Source organism: Alosa alosa, chromosome 11 (genome assembly GCF_017589495.1).
Source record: "Alosa alosa isolate M-15738 ecotype Scorff River chromosome 11, AALO_Geno_1.1, whole genome shotgun sequence".
NCBI classification, from domain to species: Eukaryota; Metazoa; Chordata; class Actinopteri; order Clupeiformes; family Clupeidae; genus Alosa; species Alosa alosa.
The window spans coordinates 247,444-269,955 of record NC_063199.1 but is presented as its reverse complement, the minus strand read 5'-3'; the positions used below and the strand labels follow the sequence as shown (position 1 = coordinate 269,955).

Below are 22,512 nucleotides of genomic sequence, written 5' to 3'. Positions count from 1 at the left end.
CGGTTAACGTGGCCTGCAGCTAGCTTGTCGTAGCCTATGCTAGTGGGACTACGCATAGAGGCCTTGGACTAGAAAGCCGCTGGAACTCATTCGGGTGCTATAGCGCTCGTTAGGAAGGAATGGGTGCTTGACGATTGATTTTATTGATTGTTTTTCTCTGTTCTGCGTTGCATCCTGTTATTGTCTGTGTTGTTTGTAGCCGATGTTTGTCTGTCTGTTTCTTTGTTTCTTATACACTTGACTGGAGGCCGTTTCCCCTAGTGCTGTTGATCGCCAAAGTGTTGACCTTTGTTTTGTGATTTGTCTTTCTGTTTGCTCTAATCTTTGTTAATTTGTTTTGTCCTCACTAAGGGGAGGCTGTGACGCTGCGGATCCTTAGTGTGACTGTTTGTTTTATTGGTTGTTGTTTGATTTACTTTGTTACACTTTATGTGAGCTGTCTGTAATCCTTGTCCGTCCCCTCTGTTTAGGTGCTGAGAGCCGAAAGTGGGAGCAGTTCCTGGTGGTGATGGGTTCCCATCTTTGTGTGCTGTGACATTTGTCTCTCTCACTGAGTGTATCATTGCCGCGCGCGTGTGTGTGTGTGTGTGTGTGTGACCAAGCACGTGTGATTGGGTGCCTCCTTCGGATACTCATTGTTATCCACTGCCCTCCCACCGGTAAGCCTCAGCCCTCTTCCTGTTTTATGTGTATGTGAATTTACAGTGTAAAAATAAATAATTGTTTTTATGGAACCATGTCTCTGTCAGTTCTACGAACCTGAGTGCCTTACTGGGTTAAGGATATTAATCTCTGAATTATATCTTTGGGTGAAAGTCCCATCGTGGCGTAGTCAGCTATTGTGTAAAATCTCTACCACTTGCCATACTGGCACGAGTATCCCTTTGTCCTCAGTATGTATAAAACTGAAATTGGGAAGCCCTATCAAAGGCTGACTGTCTACCTGTCTACCTGTGTCTGAAGTATGAGGCAGGTAATGTAATCATGTCAAACCATGGTACAGTAACTCAAAATGTACAGTGTTCACTTTTCAGAACACCTGCAGCCATTACCTTTCACATTTACTCAGATCTTTTACCCAACATGTTTTTAGTTGTGCCATTAGAACAGTGGCGTAACGTAGCTGTGCTGGGCCCCGGTGCAAGCATTTCCAATGCCCCCTGCCCCCTCCAACACCCCCGCACTCAAAATTGCGTATGTGTGATGGAGAATCGCCAACATATGATCAACCAAAGCCATGGACAGTGGCTACCTGACTACCACCTCTGAATTCCCCTCTGAACATCCGAAACCGAAACGCAGAAAACGTATAGCCATAGAACAATTAAATAACCGTTAATAAAAAGCAGGTAAACACAGCACTTCACACAGTGGCGCCTACACAATATATGACCACACAATTGCTTAATTTAGCCTAGAACTGTCAGACACCAAACAGGACGAGGACCACAAAAGCGTCACGTTCAAAAGTTTATTTAAGGGTTGGGGGTTAAGGGGGTTTCAGGGGTTCGAGGGGTACAGGAGTTCAAGAGTCTGCGTGTGTGTGTTCCCCAGTAGCCCGAACAGCGATGGCAGGAGCTGGATGATCCGGGAAGTCCTGGGGGGAAACACACACACAACAACCACTAATTGAAACGGCAGCAGTACAGTCAAGGACTAGGGCGGTATTCAGAAGAGGGACGGAAGGCAGGTCAAGATTACCAGGGCTGGAGAACACAGAAGTAGTCGAGCGGGTCCGGGATCACAGACAAAGAGTCAGAGGCGTTTTCCAAAACAGGCAGGTAACTGGTGCTGGTTGCAGACGATCTGACAAGTGTGGACTGAAAAGCAAGGCTTTATATACAGGGCATGATGAGTGGTGAATGCAGTGCAGCTGGTAGGTAAACGAGGGTGAGGCAGAGCAGAGCAGGAACAGGTGGAGGTCATCAGACTTCAATCAGCGCGTGTTACCAGGCAGAGAGAGAGCTCATGACAATAACAGTGTGGCGCAGCAGTCAGATAGCCTTCCACAAACAGGTCATAGAAAGTGCACCCCACATATGCCAACTCACCTATTAGAAGTTGACACTATGGGCCTTCTGTTCCGCAAAGTCATTGAAGATATATGGTTGAAACCCAGCTGACTGGCTCTGATGTTCTCTATGGAGAGTATAGCCAATCCACTCAATCATTCTTGCAGCAACATTCGAGGTGATTCAGTGTCATTCATTTGGATTTAGTCTCCTCCAGTTCCCGTCTTTCTTTTGTGCTCACTAATTGCTGATTGCATTGCTGATTATTATAACTAAGCTACAACACATCCAGAAGTAGCTTCACAAGGTAAGGTGATCACGAATGACAGGAAGTGAGGTCATTGGATAAACTCATTTCCCAAATCCCAGCAGGCCTTGTTCCTTTGTAAAAATCGACAATAAAAATCAATTTAATAAGTTGCAGGTATTTTTTTTACTTCTAACTCTCACATTGTGAGACACGTGAGCACTGACGCGAGGGGTCTCATGCCAGGGATATGGTCGTGGGGCTCTCTCAGCGCCTGGGGCCCTGCACTGTAGATAACTCTGGCACCTTAATTCAGTGTGATGCTTTACTATGTAGTTTTGTTTTCATTGTAATGCTATTGACTGACATGTCTCCCCCGCACACACACACACAGCCCATAGAACCCCAAGAGAACTTGCGCTCGGAAAGAAGGTAGAAGAGAAGAGCAGAGAACGTGAGGTCATGGCTCACAAACCATTTTTTCCTTTCACAAAATTCCACATTTTGGTAATCATCTTGACAATTGTACTAATGATAGTCTGTGTGTAATATTCTGATGTCTTTATCTGTCACTCTTAACCCTTGTGTTGTCATCAAATCTTACCGACACTCTTTATCCTTGGGGTCAATTTGACCCCAGCTAAATAAACCCTCAGAAAATGATTATAATTAATATTGTTACCCAGTTTTTTTGTGACAGGTACTTAACAAGAGTGTAATAACCACCATCAAAATCCCTACAAAACAATCCCACCCCCCACACCCCTTTATGAACCTTGGAACCCTGGCTGGCAATATTGCCCATCCAGTGTCAGCAGCCCAAAGGCTTGCTGTTGCTTCCCCTTTTGACAGTCCTGCCAAAATTACTTATATGTAATATGTACTTGTGTATGTAATAATGATAATAACAATATGTTCTCATACTATTCAAATAATAATATCCATAATGTGTCAAATATTCATGTATCCTATGTTTCATACAGCTGGAGTCAACCAAACTTCATCCAGGTATTGAAAGATTTTGTTTTGTTTATGTACTGTTGTTGTTACCCTCCGGCTTAATTGAGCGAAGTAGTGTGAGCAATGTGGTTTGAACATCACATTTTCTGTCAGTTTTCTGTTTGGTCATCCTCTGACAATTTCTCTGTTTCATTGTTAATGATTAGTGTTGTAGATGCAGCCCTTGGCATTGGGAACACATACAGGTAGTTTTTCTGTTTTTCTGCTCAACTTCGATTTCAGGTGTGAATAGGGCTGTTGTGTATGGAATGTTTTTTGTGACAAAAGTAAATAAATAAATGAAATATGAAATCAATAAATGAAATATGAAATAAATCAATAAAAGATTAAATAAATAAATAAATAAATAAATGATTAAATGTAAAAAACATATATACATTGACATTTACATTTACATTCCATATGCACGGTCATGCAATGTGCCATGAAATAAATAAATACGTCAGTCACCCATCAAGGCGGGACCTAACCACTGATTGCTGCCTGAAATAACACGAAGTGATTCAGCTCTGAGTCAGACTGTACTGGCTTGCTACCTGTGAACCACACTGGACTAAGGACATAGCTCAGACTTAGCTATCATAACTCACGAAACATACAACAACAAGGATTTCATTCTAAATTCATACTTTTGGGAAGATATCAGGCGTGAAAGCGTTCTGTCATTTGATGGGTCTGTTTGCTGTGTCTGAAGGTTGATAGACATGCTATGTGCACATCTAGAGCTAGCGCTAACAGTTAGCACAAGCGTTAGCTAGTTATCGACATCTACAGAAAGCGAACTTCTATCTATGGCAAACGACTTTGCTATTGCTTCTATTTATAGTAGGGTGCCCAGACGTCCCAGTTAACTTCACTTGAGCTGAATTCACCTCATTTGTTATATGATACATAAACAATAAAGCTTGAGATGCCCATGCCGTGAACTCTTATTATATAAGTGTCAGTGCCAGCTTGCTACATTGCCCAAGCAGTGTCCACAACTTTCCAGAGACTTTTTAGTTCTCAAAATGAGGGTATAACTCAGCAGCCGACAAGGATTTTTGACAGCACTAGATGCTATGCTTTTACGTCCTGATAACTCACAGCCAAGAGTTAGCAACATAGAACACAATCTTTCTGAATGAAAATGCCTAGGTTATGGCTGTTAGCAGTAGCACTAGCTTTTAGCTTCTATCAATGACTTTATTCTGATCAGCCCATAGACTGTATATACAGTCTATGGATCAGCCAGTCATGCTCACAAAGTTTGATTTTTTTTTCAGGCAGCAACCAATCAGCGGCTAGGTCCCGCCTTGATGGGTGACTGAGGTATTTATTTATTTCATGGCACATTACAAGACTGTGCATATGGAATGTAAATGTCAATGTCAATGTATATATGGTTTTTACATTTAATCATTTATTTATTTATGTATTTAACATTTTTTATATTTATTTAACTATTTATTTAATCTTTTATTTATTTATTTCATATTTCATTTATGTATTTAAACTTTTAATTATTTATTTCATATTTCATTTATTTAATTTTGGCACAAAAAATATTCCATAGTTGTGACACCCTGTTGTTCTTACTATGTTATATGCAGGACGTACACTCAGCTCTATGCACCAATATTAATAGAGGATGATGACGATGATGATGATGTTGATGATGAAGCAGGGGGTGTGTTTGCTGTGCCCTCACATAATGAAAGACCTGAGTGAGTCCTTAGTTTTTCTTGATTGCTTAGACCCATCATGTACAGTACAACTACCATATGCATTGTCATTTTGTCTGCTAACCTGGTTATATAAGTTGAAATATATTCTACTTTACATATTTTTATTGGGACTCAGGTATCTGCTGTTGAGCTGATTAGGGAGTTGGCATTGACCATACCATAGTAAACAGATTCAACATCACCAGGTCAAATGTCTGGGATGGTGCCTTGAGGGGGTTGAACGGTTAAACATTTCAAGACAAAGCGGATTTTTTTGTCAAATTCAGCTATGATGCTGGGCTTTTCGAAGACAGCATAGATATGAGGGGTCCAAAAAGAGAATGTTTGTCTCTCATTATGAATCACCTCCCATCTAGGCCGATTTTTGATGGGCCACCCCAGCATCGGTACCTTATTTACAATGCTCAAGGTATGTTTGACCAAAATGCATTGTGTATTGAAACAGTAATGTTGTTTCTAAGTTGATTCTCACACGGTACTACTTGGAGGTTTCTGAACCTGGTCACTGAATGAGATCTTCATCTAACTCACTAATATGACTAATCTCAATGCGCTGAAGCTAGTAAAAGAAATTCTTGTCTGTTTTGTCTTTATTGAAAACATTCATCAAAAAATCCAAAGTAAATATTGGGTTTCAGATGCAATGCAACAAAATAGATATTCTGTGATACTATAAAACTTTTCCACCATGTGCACCCCCCAGCGATCAAAGACGATGAGTACTACTTGGCAGGGAAGTTGATATCTCTCTCTGTCATTCACGGAGGACCAGGCCCGAATTTCTTGGGGAACAGATCTCTGCGAGTGTCCAGGATGTAACAGACAGAGAGATAGGGGGAGCTCTTTCAGAGGTATGACCAGAGTTCTTAGTAGTTTTATTTAGTTCATTTAATTGTCCAAATGTAAATTGTTTTTAGGTTGTCAGCACTCAAATTGAGTGTATTCTCGAATGTGTTTTGTTTTCCAATCAGATTGAGACTGCTGGCTCTCTAGAGCGTTTACAAGATCTCCTGGTGGTCCACAGCTCCATGCTGCAGATGGTGGGATGCTTTAGACGTGTACAAGACATGGAGGAGAGGCACGTCATTGTGTCTGAGTACCTGAAATGGTATATTATTCAACGAAATTGCAACGTCATTGATAGGTAAGGGAGTCAAGGCTCAGTGAAATACTAAAAAAAGAATTAATAGAAATGAAATACCACTTAGATGAGGTTGTCATACATGTCCCTCACATATGGAGGATTGCAACAAAGCATTACTAGACTTTTGCAAACTCGGGTGTTACCGAAAACTTGTTTTTTTAACCCTTTATAATAGATTTAAAGAGGGACTGGCACGTTTAAATTTCCTGGAGGCACTGTGCCAGTACCCCACAGCGATGGCCCCCATCCTGCAACACACAACAAAGCGGTTGTCTCCAACCATCATTTAACAGCTTTTCACCCCAAACCTCAGCACATATGGCAGCAGCAGGAGAAAATGTAGTTCTGACTTTCTGGGCTGACTACCTGCTGGACTGCGAAGGTATGCAACATTACAGGATAATGCTGACTGATGAGGATGAAATTCAGGTTATGGTCACCACTGTTTTTAATTTCTACGGGCCTGACCGCCATTCCACCAGGGGGAATGTTTCCACGCCCCTCGACCACCTTCACATTCTGTTCTAAATATCCTTTGGCCAACACGTGTGGGAACACAATAACAATACCCCTTCTAGCAAACTATACTCTGTTTAAGGAAAACATGGACTTTGGGGTGCAAAATTCACCAGGCTTTGGTTGCCCGTGAAAAACTGACAAGCTTATAGAGGTTCTTAGGCACCCAGAGTGTACTTTTATGATTGTTTTCCGCTAAAAAACATGTTTTACTGTGTGTGTGTGTGTGTGTAAGATATTGTTGGTGTAATTGATTAAATGTAAAATAATTAGTTGAAGGTCATTGCTAGTTTGTCTGAAATCTAATAAAACAAAACAAATACTACACGTTTTGATTCCCCATTTCCAGCGGCAATAGGGTTTATTAGGGGTCATATTTGGTAATTTATAGACCTGCAATGTTCTTCAAGGTGGTGTACAGCCGACTCCCAATTGTGTGGCTGCTGCAGTTCATGTTGCTCAACAGCCAGTTGAAGATATTCCTCCAAGTCAGCATCGCCAACAGGAATAGCTTCTCCTGCCTGAGAAATGCCTGGAGCTCATGGTCTTCCACAGCAAAACCACAGTCTCTTGAACCAAACCTGTAGTAAAAGAAAAGGCCTGTAATTAGCTTAATAACATGGGTCTCCATAGACAATACATTGGTAAATTAAGCTCTCTCTCTCATTAAGTGCTTATTTGTATACATTTCACATATACAGTACCCTCCAGAATTATTGGCACTCTGCTAAACCCGTATAAAAAATAATCTGTTGGTGATTAAATGTAATCTCACAATGATAAAAAAACAGTAAAAATCCAACCTTGAAGGGAAGCACATTTATTTTGAGAAAAAGGAAAATCTCATAAAGAAATACATATTTTCAACTAAAACACGTTGCTCACAATATTGGCAACCCTGAAAAATCTTATATACAAAACCTAACAGAAACATTTTAATGTCTGAGCAATGTTTTGGATTTTGCAGAGTATGTCTGCCCTAGATGTACTGTTGTTGTGTTGTGTTAATCTTTTCTTTGAGCCTTTTTTTCTTGCAGGTGTAATGCAGAACTTTTAAATAAAATTTGTATATATTGGCAGAAGGTTATGGACATAAATATTCCATATTTACATATTTACGCTGTGAGTTCCGATTGTTAATTGTTATTTGTCCTAGATATACTGCTGTTCTGTTTCTGTTGTGTTAATCTTTTCTCTAAGTTGGTCACTTGCAGGTTGTATCCAGACTCTCAGTTACAATCAGTTTAATTAATTAATTAATTAATGAGTCATTTTCCAACATCGGAAAGACAAGAGAATACACTAAATTTAAATAAAAAGAAAGTGTATTAACATTTGTAAGTCAGAAGGTACTAGGTACTTCGTTGAAAATGCCTATATTTACAGTTAAAACAATGATTAAAAGGTTCTAATTATCTGGAAATGTGACAAACATGCAGAAGTGTCAATAATTCTGGAGGATACTGTAGGAATCTGGACATTGGAAAAGGTCATGTTCAAAAGCCATGTTATAGTTTGTTGAGATCATACAGTCAAATATCATAACTATTGCCGTCAATCGATTAAAAAAAAATCAAAGTAAGGGATAATGGACGACAAGGTGGTCTGTTCACAGAAATTAATGCACGGTCGAGGTTGTAAAACGGCCCGCCGATGTAAAGCACCAAGGTAATGTCTTGAATACCCCCTATGATTTATCCTTTTTTCGCTATTCCAACATTTTGTAGATTTTTATTCACATCATTACTAGGTTATTGCCTTTTCTATCCAGTAGGTGGCAGTCCAGGATAAGAAATGGATAGAGACAAAGAAAGCATAGCCTACAAGTGCGAACGGAAATGTAGTGTGTGAAGTTCTTGGAATGGAAATAAATGTAACCACCTTCAACATACTTTTGAAGACATTATGTGTCAAGTGTGCAATAAATGTAATTAATTTATTAAGGGAGTTTGTTGGTTAGTTAGTTAGTCGGTCATTCATTCAAAGCAGTGCTTTCTCGTCTGTCTTCTTCAGTCACGATAGCCAGACTGCACTGGGTCAAATGTCACTATGAAAATGCGATTAATCAGCATTACATTTTTTAACACATTATTTCTGTAATTAATTAATCGAAATTAACATGTTTTTTCCCTAATAATAACAGAATGCAACTAATACGAGGAGCTGATTCCAGTATTTTAATTGCATGCAAAAACTTTGAGATACATGTTTATAAACACACACTGAAGTTGAGTTGGATGTCTGTCTTGTGTTTTAAAAGAAATGATAGGCTAGGTGGATCAACTTTATGTTGCCATTCTGATAATCTGATTACCAGTGTGGCAAGAGGTAGAGCTCGTCAGGAATCCCCCCAGGACATGATGCAACTCGGGAGGGTCTTATCCTGTGCCTGTTCAACATCTCTGCACATTCATCCAGGTCTTTTTGTAGAATGTTGTTGAAGCAGAACCTGAGCAAGCCCCAATGTTTGGGGGTGTCGTTGAATAGACCAGAACATCTCAGGTCCCCAAACAGGTCCAAGCTAACCGTTTTGCATGGGATATTATGGTAAGTGTACATGCTAAATTTGTTCTCAACATGGGGTATTGCAAACAAATTAGGTTGGTAATGTACAGTTGCGACATGAGTAAATTACATAAACATAATTCTTCATAACTGCCGTGTTAGTAAAATTATTGAATGTCCTGTGAATTAAAAAAATAGATGTAAGGTCAACGTGTGATTACTAGCTGTCTTTCCCGGAATCAATGATATAATGTTAACTTGTTTTCCTCTAAAATGGGGCGTGATGCAGATTAAATGTATCTTTATGATGATGCGCCGTTAGGCTACATAAAGGCATGCTGCACACACTTGTTTGGGCTTATAAGCCGGCCAAAGTAGTGGGCAGCCGTGGCCCACTGCTTAGCACTCTGGACTTGTAACCGGAGGGTTGCTGGTTCGAGCCCCGACCAGTAGGCACGGCTGAAGTGCCCTTGAGCAAGGCACCTAACCCCTCCCTGCTCCCCGAGCGCCGCAGTTGTAGCAGGCAGCTCACTGCGCCGGGATTAGTGTGTGCTTCACCTCACTGTGTGTACACTGTGTGCTGTTTGTGTTTCACTAAACCCCGATTGGGTTAAATGCAGAGACCAAATTTCCCTCACAGGATCAAAAAAGTATATATACTTATATACTATATATACTAATACAAAGAGTAGTAGCCTAGGCTGACGCATTAAATGTGTGCCGCCAAAGATTCTTTCACCGTCACTTGTTCTGTTATCAACATTCCTTTTTGGCTGCTACTATTTGCGATGCACTTTGCTTTCGACATTCATTTACATTAGATTCCATTCTTTTCAATACAACTCCACACACCAGCATCGCACTTTGCCGCCGTGTAAATCACGATTCAGTTATATTTGGTCAACGCTGGTCCATAAAATCCATTGTTCATCCAGTGTTTGCCTGTTAAAAACTTCGGCGCTGATGTGTGTGGCAAGTGACAGTGCACCATAGACTGTAGGCCTATAAAATGGCAATGCACTCATGTTGAAAACGTCCTTATTTTCAACTGAACTCAAAAATAATTAATATAGTATGAATATAATATTTTCTGTTTGTTATGCCCTTTATAATGTGTGTAGGCCTACATTTTGTGCATGCACTTCTGCGGTAGCATTTATTTCAGTTTATATCAGCTAGATTTCTGAAGAATATATTGTGTTGCATCAGGTCTGCTGCACATCTTTTGAAATTTGATTTGAAATCATCAAATAGACCTACGTCTTAAAGTTCAATTAATAAAGTAACTTGATTTGCTTTCATTTGAATCCCAATCAAGATACACAATAATTGCTTTATTGTTAATATGGACTCCTGGAAAGTTCAGAAATGCAAAATAATAGAATTTTAACCATATGATAAAATATGTGATTAATCGTGATTAACTATAGGAATTCAGCGATTAATCGCGATTAAAATTTTTAATCGTTTGACAGCACTAATTTTATTTTATCTTTTCATGGGACAACACTGAAGAGATTATGCTTTGCTACAATGTAAAGTAGTCAGTGTACAGCTTGTATAACAGTGTAAATTTACTGTCCCCTCAAAATAACACACAGCTGTTAATGTCTAAACTGAGTGCTTGTTGCAGGCCATTTAATTTACAGCATAGGCATGACGAGCTCCCTTTATGAGGCTAGCCTAGACCACGGATTGAGGGGAGTCTCCGTTGTGTGTGTGTGAGACCGGGTCAAGGAGAGTTGGCTGTGTGAGTTTTATGCCCCTGCATGTAGTCTAACTAACGAAAGAAGACTATATCTATAACAAAATAATAACAATAATAATAATAATAAGAAATAACAAAATAGAAACGTAATACATATGGTGGTACAAAATAGAAACGTAATACATATGGTGGTCACAATGGAGGGGGCACAGATTTTATTTGAGGGGGCACCACCACCTTTTGCCCCCCTCTGGTTGCTCTACATAGAGATGGCTAGGCTATAATAAGATTGCCAACACCCTGAATCTGAGCTGCAGCATGGTGGCCAAGACCATACAGCGGTTTAACAGGACAGGTTCCACTCAGAACAGGCCTCACCATGGTCGACCAAAAAAGTGCACATGGGTGGTTGAGGTTTTAAGCCGGAAAAAAAGTTTTTGAAAAAAAATTCAGATATTAGGCATGGAAATCACTTAGTCCTGTTGTACTGACCATTCCATTCCCAAAAATATGTATGGTCTTTTAGATTTTGTGTTGAAATTCATTTTTATTCACTAATTAGTTGTGGTAGTGACTAAAATTGTCATATGGTGTGACGTGAAAGTTATTGTTTGTAAAATTATAATGGGGTATTTTGTTTTTAATGTGAGCAATGTATTATAATCTTCTATCATTACTTCGTCAAGATCTAGCATTTCCTTGTGCATTTATTTTTTATTTCATTTTACAGTATATTTCTTCAGCAATACACAGAATAAGGCATATGTCCTCAAACTTTCAATAAACGTCATTCATTTTAACATACCTTGATATAAAAGAAAGAAAATGCTTGTGACTTTTGCTGACCCTATTTTGTATCTGTTCCATTGAGATTTGTATGATTTAAAACCCAAAAGACTTTTTATTTTCATAATTTCTTGATGTCACACCAAATGATATGGTGTCACGCCATATGATAAATAACACCACAAAACAATCTGTTAATACAAAAATGTGCTCAGCGTCATATCTAGATGTTGTCTTTGGAAAATAGACGTATGAGTGCTGCCAGCATTGCTGCAGAGGTTGAAGGGGTGGGGGGTCATCCTGTCAGTGCTCAGACCATTATGCCGCAGGCTGCATCAAATTGGTCTGCATGGCTGTCGTCCCAGAAGGAAGCCTCTTCTAAAGATGATGCACAAGGTCATCAATTTCATCCCTGATAATCATATCTGTAATCATCCTGGACGCAAATCATCCTTAGCCTTTCTGTTATTAATGTTATGTTGTGTTATGTTTGTGGAAGCCAAGTCAATGTGATGTCTTGTTAAGTTACAGTATGTGTAATGTACATCTGTTTGTCGTATGTAGTATTCTTATGCATGTCGTAGTGTTGCATTTTCTGTAATGTCAATGATGTTTGCAAATAAAAAAAAATAAAAAAACAAGCATTTGCTTAAGACAAGCAGACTAAGGACATGGATAACTGGAACCATGTCCTGTGGTCTGATGAGACCAAGATAAACTTATTTGGTTCAGATGGCGTCAAGTGTGTGTGGCGGGAACCAGGTGAGGAGTACAAAGACAAGTGTGTCTTGCCTACAGTCAAGCATGGTGGTGGGAGTGTCATGTTCGATGGCTGCATGAGTGCTGCACTGGGGAGCTACAGTTCATTGGGGGCAGCCGTGGCCTACTGGTTAGCGCTTTGGACTTGTAACCGGAGGGTTGCCGGTTCAAACCCCGACCAGTAGAAACGGCTGAAGTGCCCTTGAGCAAGGCACCTAACCCCTCACTGCTCCCCGAGCGCCGCTGTAGCAGGCAGCTCACTGCGCCGGGATTAGTGTGTGCTGTGTGTGTTTAACTAATTCACGGATTGGGATAAATGCAGAGACCAAATTTCCCTCACGGGATCAAAAGAGTATATATACTTATACTATACATTGAGGGAACCATAAATGCCAACATGTACTGTGTCATACTGAAGCAAAGCATGATCCCCTCCCTTCGGAAACTGGGCCGTAGGGCAGTATTCCAACATGATAATGACCCCAAAACACATCTCCAAGACGACCACTGCCTTAAGGCAGTGCTGTATATAAAATAATGGTGGCCACACACAATATTGACACTTTGGGCACAATTTGGACATTTTCACCTACAGTGGGCAGTGCTTCGACTTGGCCAGCTTCACTCGCGGTCCGCGCGTGGGATCACGCGGCTTTAATTTGTATTTTTCCAGTGAGATGCTGCAACAACCCAAACAACCGGTAGATGGCTCAAGTGAGCAGGGTGTCTCGTAAAAAGAAATGGAGCCTGGAAAACCCTACACAGACTTCACTCCAGACTTTAGCAGACTGGTTTAGAAATAATTTAATAGCCAGAAATATGCCTGCCCTGCCCTAATAAAGAAATATTTGGTTAACTTCGAAAGTGAATCCCGTTTGCAGTCGTAGAAGAAACGCATGGGACAAATTAAACATTCTGGTTTTCTCCGAAAAAGCAACAATGATAGACAGACATCATTTGGACAAAATATAGAGCATATTAACCTCCTTTGCTCAGCCAAATGCCTTCCTGTTACGCCCTGTTATCACGGAGTTACAGGCGATAAACAATTTTGATGGTCACAAGTTTACTTCATTAAGCGTTTTTTTTTAGTTTTTTATTATTATTATTAAAGAGTTATTTTCATTTAAAGGTTTGACTTCGTGCTTATTCAGTAGAGCATTTAGTGCTCTCCCCAATCCCAGACGTTCACATTGCATGTTTGTTTGTAATGGATGCACCCAGATAGCAAACATACACTGGGACGGAACTGGGCCACACCTACCACAACGTCCGGCACGGATCTGCATAATGGACCTGATCCGGGCGCCCAAACGCGACATCGGGTCCAAAATTGGTCTGATCCGTTTGACGGATCTGGTACCAATAAGGGCTAAGACTGGCCCAGTTCCGTATGGTAGTCTGTGTTACTGGCGTGTTCCAGATCTGTTTATCATATGCAATACGGGTCCGCTTATTATTGTGTGTGGTACGGACCCGCTTTATCAGACATCAGCCGGCTTTATTTGACATGTGAAATGTGATTGGTAATTAGGGCTAATTATCCTGAAAAATCTGTTTGCCACACATTTGCTAACAGGTTCGTTATAGGTTCACCCAGGCTAAAGTTCGTAAGGTTTTCCCAACAGCTCAACTGATAAACATAAGGTTAGGCTACAAACACAAGGGGGTAAAAAAACTTTACACATAAGTGTCTTATTATTTTTTATTCAACAACCTGGCTGTAGAAGTGCAATCCCAGACAAAGTTTAAGTCGTGTTAATTCCACTGTTCCCATCGATATTCAGGCTGTCTTCCTCAGTCATCTCCATGGTCAATCTGAAACAACAAAAAAATAAATATGAGCCATTTATTCCTTTTTGAAAATAGGGTTAAGTCACAATTACACTCGTTTTTATCATCAATGATCCTGTTGGCGTTAAGCTGTTACCAAAATAGGCTAGTTATTGTGATGGCTGTTTTGCTCAAGCTAAGCTAGTAGCCTAGCCTATATTGCTGGAAAATAATAGTATAACCTACAGTAAAGTTATCAATCGCCGCTTGCTTATTGTTGTCTCTGAATAAACCAACAGAGATAAAAAGCAGAAAAAGCAGAGCCTACCTTGAAAAGTTGGGCTGTCCTAGTCCAGGCTGGCAAATCATGTCAAAAGATTGATAGTGAGCAAACCAAAGATCCTTGATAAACGTTACTGCTTGGACTTCTGCATGCGTGGCAAGAATATGGGGTTGTCTCATAGCACTGTTTGATCTGACACAAACAACAATTGACTACTTTTACCACTGCTAGGTAATAATTAAAATAATGAAACGAGCATATGATCAATATTGAGCCAACTATATCTTCTTTTCCAGCCTTACTGTAGAAATGAAGTGGCCATGGGAACATAGTGCACCCCCCATGGTTTCTAAATTTGTGCCATTCCAAAATACCTTTTTTTTTTTTTTAGCAGCCAGTTGACAATGAAGTAGGGAAAGGTCAATTTAGCAGAATCAGCACCTTAATTAATATCATTACCACCTGGGTCTGCTGTGAAAAAAATGGTCCTTCGGCTCATATCCGTATCACAGGTTTGGGCCAAATCGGTGTTTTGTATTTTAAACGCATCTCCTGACTTCCAGTTGAGTTGCGGAAATTGGACCTGGGACAAATCTGTAAACCGGTGATAAAACAGCATTGCTAGCAGAGCTGAAACCTGTATCAGGAGCAGACCTGGCCCACAGTCAGATACCGTATGTCCGCTACAGACGGATCTAATGGCTTTTATGCGGATCCGGCCCAAAGGAAATTGCTATCTGGGCAACTGCGAGATAGGCTATGCGTTTGATGGCAATGAGTTGTTAACAGACATGAACCAAGACATATAGCCCAGCAGCAATCTAGGGACTGTTCGTTATTTATTGAAGGGGCCACCGGAGGAATTTTGAGTGCTTCAGTCAAAAGTTGCATGACCCTCTCTTGCCTGCTAGAAATTGTTCAATGACCCTCCGACAGAATTGTTAAAAAGACATGACCCTCCCCTGCCAATTGCTGTCTTCCGCCCGCGCCACAGCCACACACTGTGATAACGTTCTTAAATCAATCTTTCCCGTGAGCTTGCATGTCCTACCTTTTCAATGTTGCGCCTGTTTGCACAATTTCACAAATAATCATATGTGATTAATAATATGACAAATAATCCCTGTGCACGGGGACCGAAACAATGCATGCCAACTTTTCCGTGTTTATCACGCCTTTTTAACTTTCCCCGCTGTCTTGCCGCTTTTAATGTTTTCCCGTTAGAATATCCCATATTTTAATACTCTCATAACAGCCCTTCCATCGGGCCTACCATAACTTACCAACTCTGTACTGTAGACCCTTTCTGGCTATTTATATTTTCTGTGAAATACGCAAATGTATTTGTTCAACTTTATGAAGCAGAATTAACGCATAGGCTACTTGGAACATAATACATTTGACAAAGGACAGATGTATGTTGCTAGTGACAAATTATTAACTTTCAGTGTTTTACGATGTCTTTGTCATGGGGAAGTGTTTTTCCCCATGCATTTATTCTAGGTTACTGTCAGTGACTGCCGTGAGAGAAGCGGGTTCTGTGTTTCGTTCATGTCAGTGACTGACGCGAGAGAAGCGGGGTCTGTGTTGTGTTGCGTTGCGTTAATTTATTTTCATTGGGCATGCCGTGCCGTGCCGTCAACAGCTCTTCAGTTCTGACAAAGCCAAAATTACTCCTTTTGAAACAATGAGTGCAGGAAAGCGTTTGTATGGTTATATTGCTTGACGGGATCCCAAGCAGCTTTCAGCCATAAGGATACTTTGAGAACATTTCAATTCACCCGACACTAATATTCAAAATATTGAAACCTATTTCGGCATAGCCTATAAAGCAGTTTAATTAAATGGAATGTTAGTTGTAAACAAACGAGCTACTTGGTGAGGCTTGGCCTCACAGATGCGCTCGTGCCTTAGATGGCAGGAAAAATCTTCAATGATAGGCCTATTAACTAACCACCCGATTCACGTTGGCTGGGGGAAGGGGGCCATCAGACATTTGTGCCCAGTTAATCCCTGCCCCCAACAAATCACACCTTCCCACCTCTGACAGCTTAAAAGAAGTCAAGAGGACTCCTTACTCACAGACCTATTCACAAACCTGCAGCATTCTGCCGTGTTTTGAAATCATGCAGCTACAGGAGCTTCCAATCGTGAGGAAGCAATTTTGCATTGTAGGCATAACTAACATGCAAAATGTAACATTATTGCATTGTAGGCATAACTAACATGCAAAATGTAACATTATTGTGAATCAAATTAGAATGTTCTATTTTGCAAACAAAGGCATAGTAACAGAATAATTTAATAATGTTACAAAGATGCTACATCAATCCGTATGTTTCATTAGGCTACTAGGCTATATGTTTTGCCTTGATTCATTTAGGCTAGGCCTTTTTATTCAGCCTAACTGGCGAATTTAGGAGCAACTCCTAAAAATAATGGGCGTGCCACTCCTAACTTTAGGACTTCTAATTTTTTCCACAAAAAGTAGCCTAATTCACGAAGCATTTTAGACCTAAAAGTAGCACCTAAGTCTGGGACAGCTTAAGTCAAGAGGACTCCTAACTCACTAAGACCTATTCATAAACAGCTTTTTTGTGGCATTTTACGTTGCGATGTTTTGAAATGCATAGCCTATGCGCAAAAGGAGCTTCCAATCGCGAGGGAACAATTTTGCATTCATAAAAGGGATGCAATAACACCACCAACAACAACCAAAACTACTCATTGTTAACATGTAAATGAAATGTAACGTTTCATTGTGAATCAAATTAAAATGTTCTCCTCTTCGCAAATGTAGCCTAGGCATATGGTGACAGATTAATTTAATAATGTTGCAAAGGTAGGCTACTGCATCAATCCATAGGCCTATGTTTCATTAGGCTACTAAGCTATTTGTTTTGCCTTACTCTTTATTCATTTAGGCTAGGCCTTTTTATTCAGTAATTAATCATCTTCCGTCCTTCGCACTACTTGTGTAGCGCACGCATTCTCCGACCTGTCACCGGTCACTCATCATCGGAAAAGAGGTGTTTGGAATTCCCGCGTTACAATCATCAGCCAATCAAGGTGGTCACTTCAGTCAAGCTCGTGCATGAGTAATGACGTAATCCATAGCAACGAAGACTCACTCCTAGTTTAGGAGTTGTCTGAAAGGCTTTGTGAATAACTTTTAAGAGAAAACTCCAAGCTAAAATCTTTAAGTGCGATATAGGAGTAGCCTACTCCTAGTAGTAAGATAAAAGCCTTTGTGAATAGCCTACGGCCCCAGTTATTCATCATCTTCTGTCCTTGTGTAGCGCACGCATTCTGAGACCTGTCACTCATCATCGTAAGGGAGGTGTTTGGAATCATGCCCGCGTTACAATCATCAGCCAATCAAGGTGGTCACGCTTGCCCATTTACCCAAATTAATGGTCGAATATTACTGATGATCATTGTTATTTAAGAACATGCAGTGTCGCGTGGGGTACCAAAACATCTTGCACGTAAAAAAGCATCATAACGCACATTCTGGCGGGTCTGTTATTTACTGTAGGCTGCGCAAACCACAGGCCTTTAGCCTATTTTGGGCAAGCCTGCATTCATTCATTAATTCATTCATTCATTCAACCTTTATTTATTCTCGGAGGGTCATTGAGGGAAGCCCTCATTTTCAATGAAGCCGAGATTACAGACGCAGGCTAAAAAGCTCCACAAACAAGACAACATTCGAGGCCTTATGTTGAAGAATTGTATATAAATCCTCGCTAACAGTAATCCTCCTGCCCCTGATAGGCCTACCACAGCTGTGGATAGTGTGGAATGTTCAAGTAATAACACAATCCAATGTGTGTCTCAATTGTCTCCCGCTGACCGCCTCACACATTTCTCTAGATTTTGCAACGAACTTACATGACACAATGCCATAAAATATGCCAGTTTTAGGACACAGAATAATGTTTGTAATGATACCAGGTAGGCCTACGTTTAACAGTAACAAGTGTAATGAGCTATTCATTGTCGAAGGTGAAATTCTTACTTTGGAAAACAAACATTTGCCAATATCATTGATCATCAGAATTGCAACAGATTCTGTGTGTTCTGGACTGCAGGTAACTTGTTAAACCAGTGGTTCTCAAACTTTTATTTCATTCCCCACTTTGATCAAGGGGCATGACTGATGATAGTGGAGATAAGGTGTTATCCCGAGGCTTTTGCAAGTCAGCATCTTCGACGGTAGTCTATTAAAAATATAAGTTTTCGATGTCCCAAACGGAGAGCCATACTTTATTGTTTTTAACGATCTCTATGCTACTCACAAAAATGTAGGCATGGGGACATGATGAAGTAGGCTATCCAACTGTCCTGTGTTAAATTATTGTGATTACGATGGTTTTCAAGTGGTTTTCAAACATTATGCGTGACTCGGACATCTAACTAAATGCAACAGGCTCATATCGTCCTAGCATTCGCAAAATGAGGACCAGTGTTTTGTCAAATTGCAAATAGCTATTCGTTTTAACGAATTTTTATGATAGTATGAAGTGCTTTTTGTATAGGCTACTATCTTAATCTTGGAATATGGGGAGGGAAGTGGCGCGTCTGCAGTCAGCCAAATATGAATGTAATTCTGCGGCATAAGCAGATGTATTTGTTTATTGTACAGAAAAATAAAAATGACATGTCAAGCAGTCAATTGACTACATTGCAGTCAAGAAGTAGGGCAAATTAAGACACTGTTTTGATTTGCGTGAGTTGGCGCTTACCCCAACACTGACAATAACATAGACAGCAAATTAAGATATTTTTTCGTTTTGTGGAGCGGCACCGGTAGGCTATCAAAAGCAGATTTCGATTTTTGCTACCACCGTGTAGTCAAGCCTTAAGCCATACCCAAGTAGCCTTAATCGAGGTAATGTTTAATTACGATTTATTTTGTTATTGAATTCGTAGGCTGGGATTCCTCTCGGTAACAATTACCACTGACAGAGCGATGTACAGTGGCAGAGCGACGCACAGTGGCTGAAAGTGGTACTAAAGCTTCACGCAACTTCACGCCGCGTAATGCGCGACTGAAGTGGCCATTTGAAAGCGATGCCCACTGTACGGGTGTACTTACTTTTGTTGCCAGCAGTTTAGACATTAATGGCTGTGTGTTGAGTTATTTTGAGGGAACAACAAATGTACACTGTTAAACAAGCTGTACACTCACTACTTTACAATGTAGCAAAGTGTAATTTCTTCAGTGTTGTCCCATGAAAAGATATAATAGAATATTTACAAAAATATTAGTTTTATCCTCATGAGTTCTACATTTTGTTGCTCACCGTCCACCCTCCGCATTGGACTCTCTCTCTCTTTCACAAACACACACATACAAATACAAAGACAGTGAGCAAACAAATGTAAAACTCATTAGGATAACATAACTAGTATCAAGCCTTAGAAACTGCCTCCGACTACAGGAGCTGCAGCACAGCACTCTCTGCGGGCATATCTCCAGACCAGAGATTAGCTACCGCTACAAAGTCCATCACTAGATGTCCTTGAGTGTGGATAGAAACAAGGAGAACATGGTTAAGCACCAGTCCCTACACCAGATCCCATTGCACTGGACTACCTTTTGAAGTTTGTCATTTGCAACTGTGCAGGCGACTGTGACACTCTCAGGGGGAGATTGGGACAGCCTATCAGCAATCACCTTCAGCTTTCCGCCAAAGTCAACTCGTACTCTTGATACTCAAGTACTTTTAAAAACGAATACTTCAGTACTTTTACTTAACTCATTGAGTGCCATGCGTTGAGTGCCAAAAACGTAATATTACGTTTTTAGCTTTTTTTAAATTATGAAACTAGACACTCTAACACACCTTATATGTGATTTTGGGAACTCTGTGATGAATGGAAATGAAATATATGACGATCGTGAAACTCATGAAAACGCACAATCAGGACATTTTATCATAACTCGGTTGCTGCTTTGGGTCGAATCAGTGACGCATGCACGTCAGGTCAAAACCAGGCCATTTTCGTGGGTCTATCACTAGGTGGCAGTCTCGCCAGGTCTCGCTGATCACTTCCCGGAAAGTTTACACAAGTAACAGGCAACACTTCATATTTCATGAAAGACGTTACATACAAAAAACTGTGATTTTGATGAACACTAGCCACTGTTTAGCTTGGGATTTCTCAGGAACAGAGGTGTGTAGAAATACATGGTTTGCACCCACCGAGAGCTTAAAGTCTCACCTTTTAATCGAGCTATTGTATGTGTTCATAGCTATAACACAGAATATGCTGTGGCTGTACAAAAATTATCAACAATGGTCTAGATTGCTGGCACTCTAGGACAAAGCTCCCGAAAACAGCTTGGCATTCAATGAGTTAAGTAGACATCTGACTGTTGTACTTTTACTTGTACTTGAGTAAAATTTAGCAAAGGGTATCTGTACTTTTACTCAAGTAATGAAGCTGTGTACTCTGTCCGCCTCTGGTTAAAGCGCACGCGATGTTTAGCCATACACAACGGAAAATTGGAACAAAACTAAAGGTAACTTTAGCCTTTATAGGGCTGTATAAAGTTGTCCAAATTAATAGGTTGTAATTAGACGTTGTTGTTGTAAAGATATTGCATGTAGATGTTGTACTATATAGGCTACAAAATTTTTATGTGACCAATGCACGAACAAAACCGGGAAATGGACAAATATTATCAAGGCTTTGAATGTTTCCGTCTGTGCACGGGAGTGTCTGTAGATTGGTGTGCAACGCATTCATTCCTGCAGGTCTGTGGCCATGCATGCACCCTTAAAATAGCATCTGAATTTGCGCATCAGACTTTAGACCAGGGAGTTCCTGGTCTGTGGTGGAATTGACCTGTCGCTAAGCCCCGCCCCCCATTGTTACCGTGTAAAAACTCGGACAAACAAACCAGACTTGATTAGAAATACATTGTAGACAATGGAAGCTGACAGTATATGAAAGCAGGCTTTGAGGACGTTTTGATCGATAAGAGGATTTACTTTCCTCCAGAAGCTATCAAAAGGGACTTAATTATGCTATGGAGGGGTGTATTCAAAACTTTAGAATACATACAAGGTGACAAGCAGCTGTGGCGATTAGCCGTGCAAATCACCGTGCAAAAACCACTGACGTTAATGCTAGCTAGCTAGCTAGTGGAAGATTGATACTAAGATATGTTAGGTTACGTTAATATTTGATGTAGTAAGAATATAGTAGTTGGTTAATGAGCATTTTCATCTTGGGATTTTTACAGGGAACCTGTGCCCACTTAGTAGCCTACATTACGTCGAGCTGTTGCAAACGCGAGAGACATCCTGTAGGCTACTGCTGATGAAAATATACCCCGTTTTCTAGCCTCTCGGCAGCCTGGCGAGCCAGACCCACATTAAAATGTAGGGTCTGGGCACTCACCGTTCGCAGTGCTCAGTCCGAGGGGCGGGATAATCAGTTGTCTTTCAAATTCCCTCTGCACGCAATAGGACGCAATAGGATATTTGTTTTCAAGTAGCAGGGATATCAAGCCAAACCGTTGCAACTCTGCCATCAATCATTATGTTAAGCCCACCAAACGACTCTATACACAATTTCAATGTCCTGATTAAGTTTTGATTTCTGGAGCTCACAAGCCAACGGAGAGTTGCTAGACTAGCCCTAGCGCTAGGGGCACGTTTAGATTTCTAGGCTAGCCTCTCGGGGTACCAGCTATCAGAATTACACGTCCCCCATGCAAAACGTTTGACCATGGTTATCCGTCGGGTTTTTTGAGTTAATAAACTCCATAAATAACCATTAATTTGTCATTTTATGCCTGCTCCCTGTTGTTTTCTATAGAGTTGTCCGAGCTGATGTCCGAGTCCCATTGAGGCTGGACTGTCATTGGCTCATCAGCGTTCTAAGGGTGGCGCTTAGCGACAGGTCAATTGTTTTCTGAAACTGCAAAATATTAACAGGGAACGTTTGCGCTGGAACACGCCCCGTCTTTTTGCTGAACCGCACCCGTAGGCGCAATCGAATTCCCTAATTTACA

General features: G+C 40.6%; 1 pseudogene; it reads left to right on the top strand.

The window, feature by feature from the left end:
- Positions 1-592: 592 nt before the first annotated feature.
- On the top strand, positions 593-7,253 carry LOC125303375 (annotated as a pseudogene).
- Positions 7,254-22,512: the final 15,259 nt, after the last annotated feature.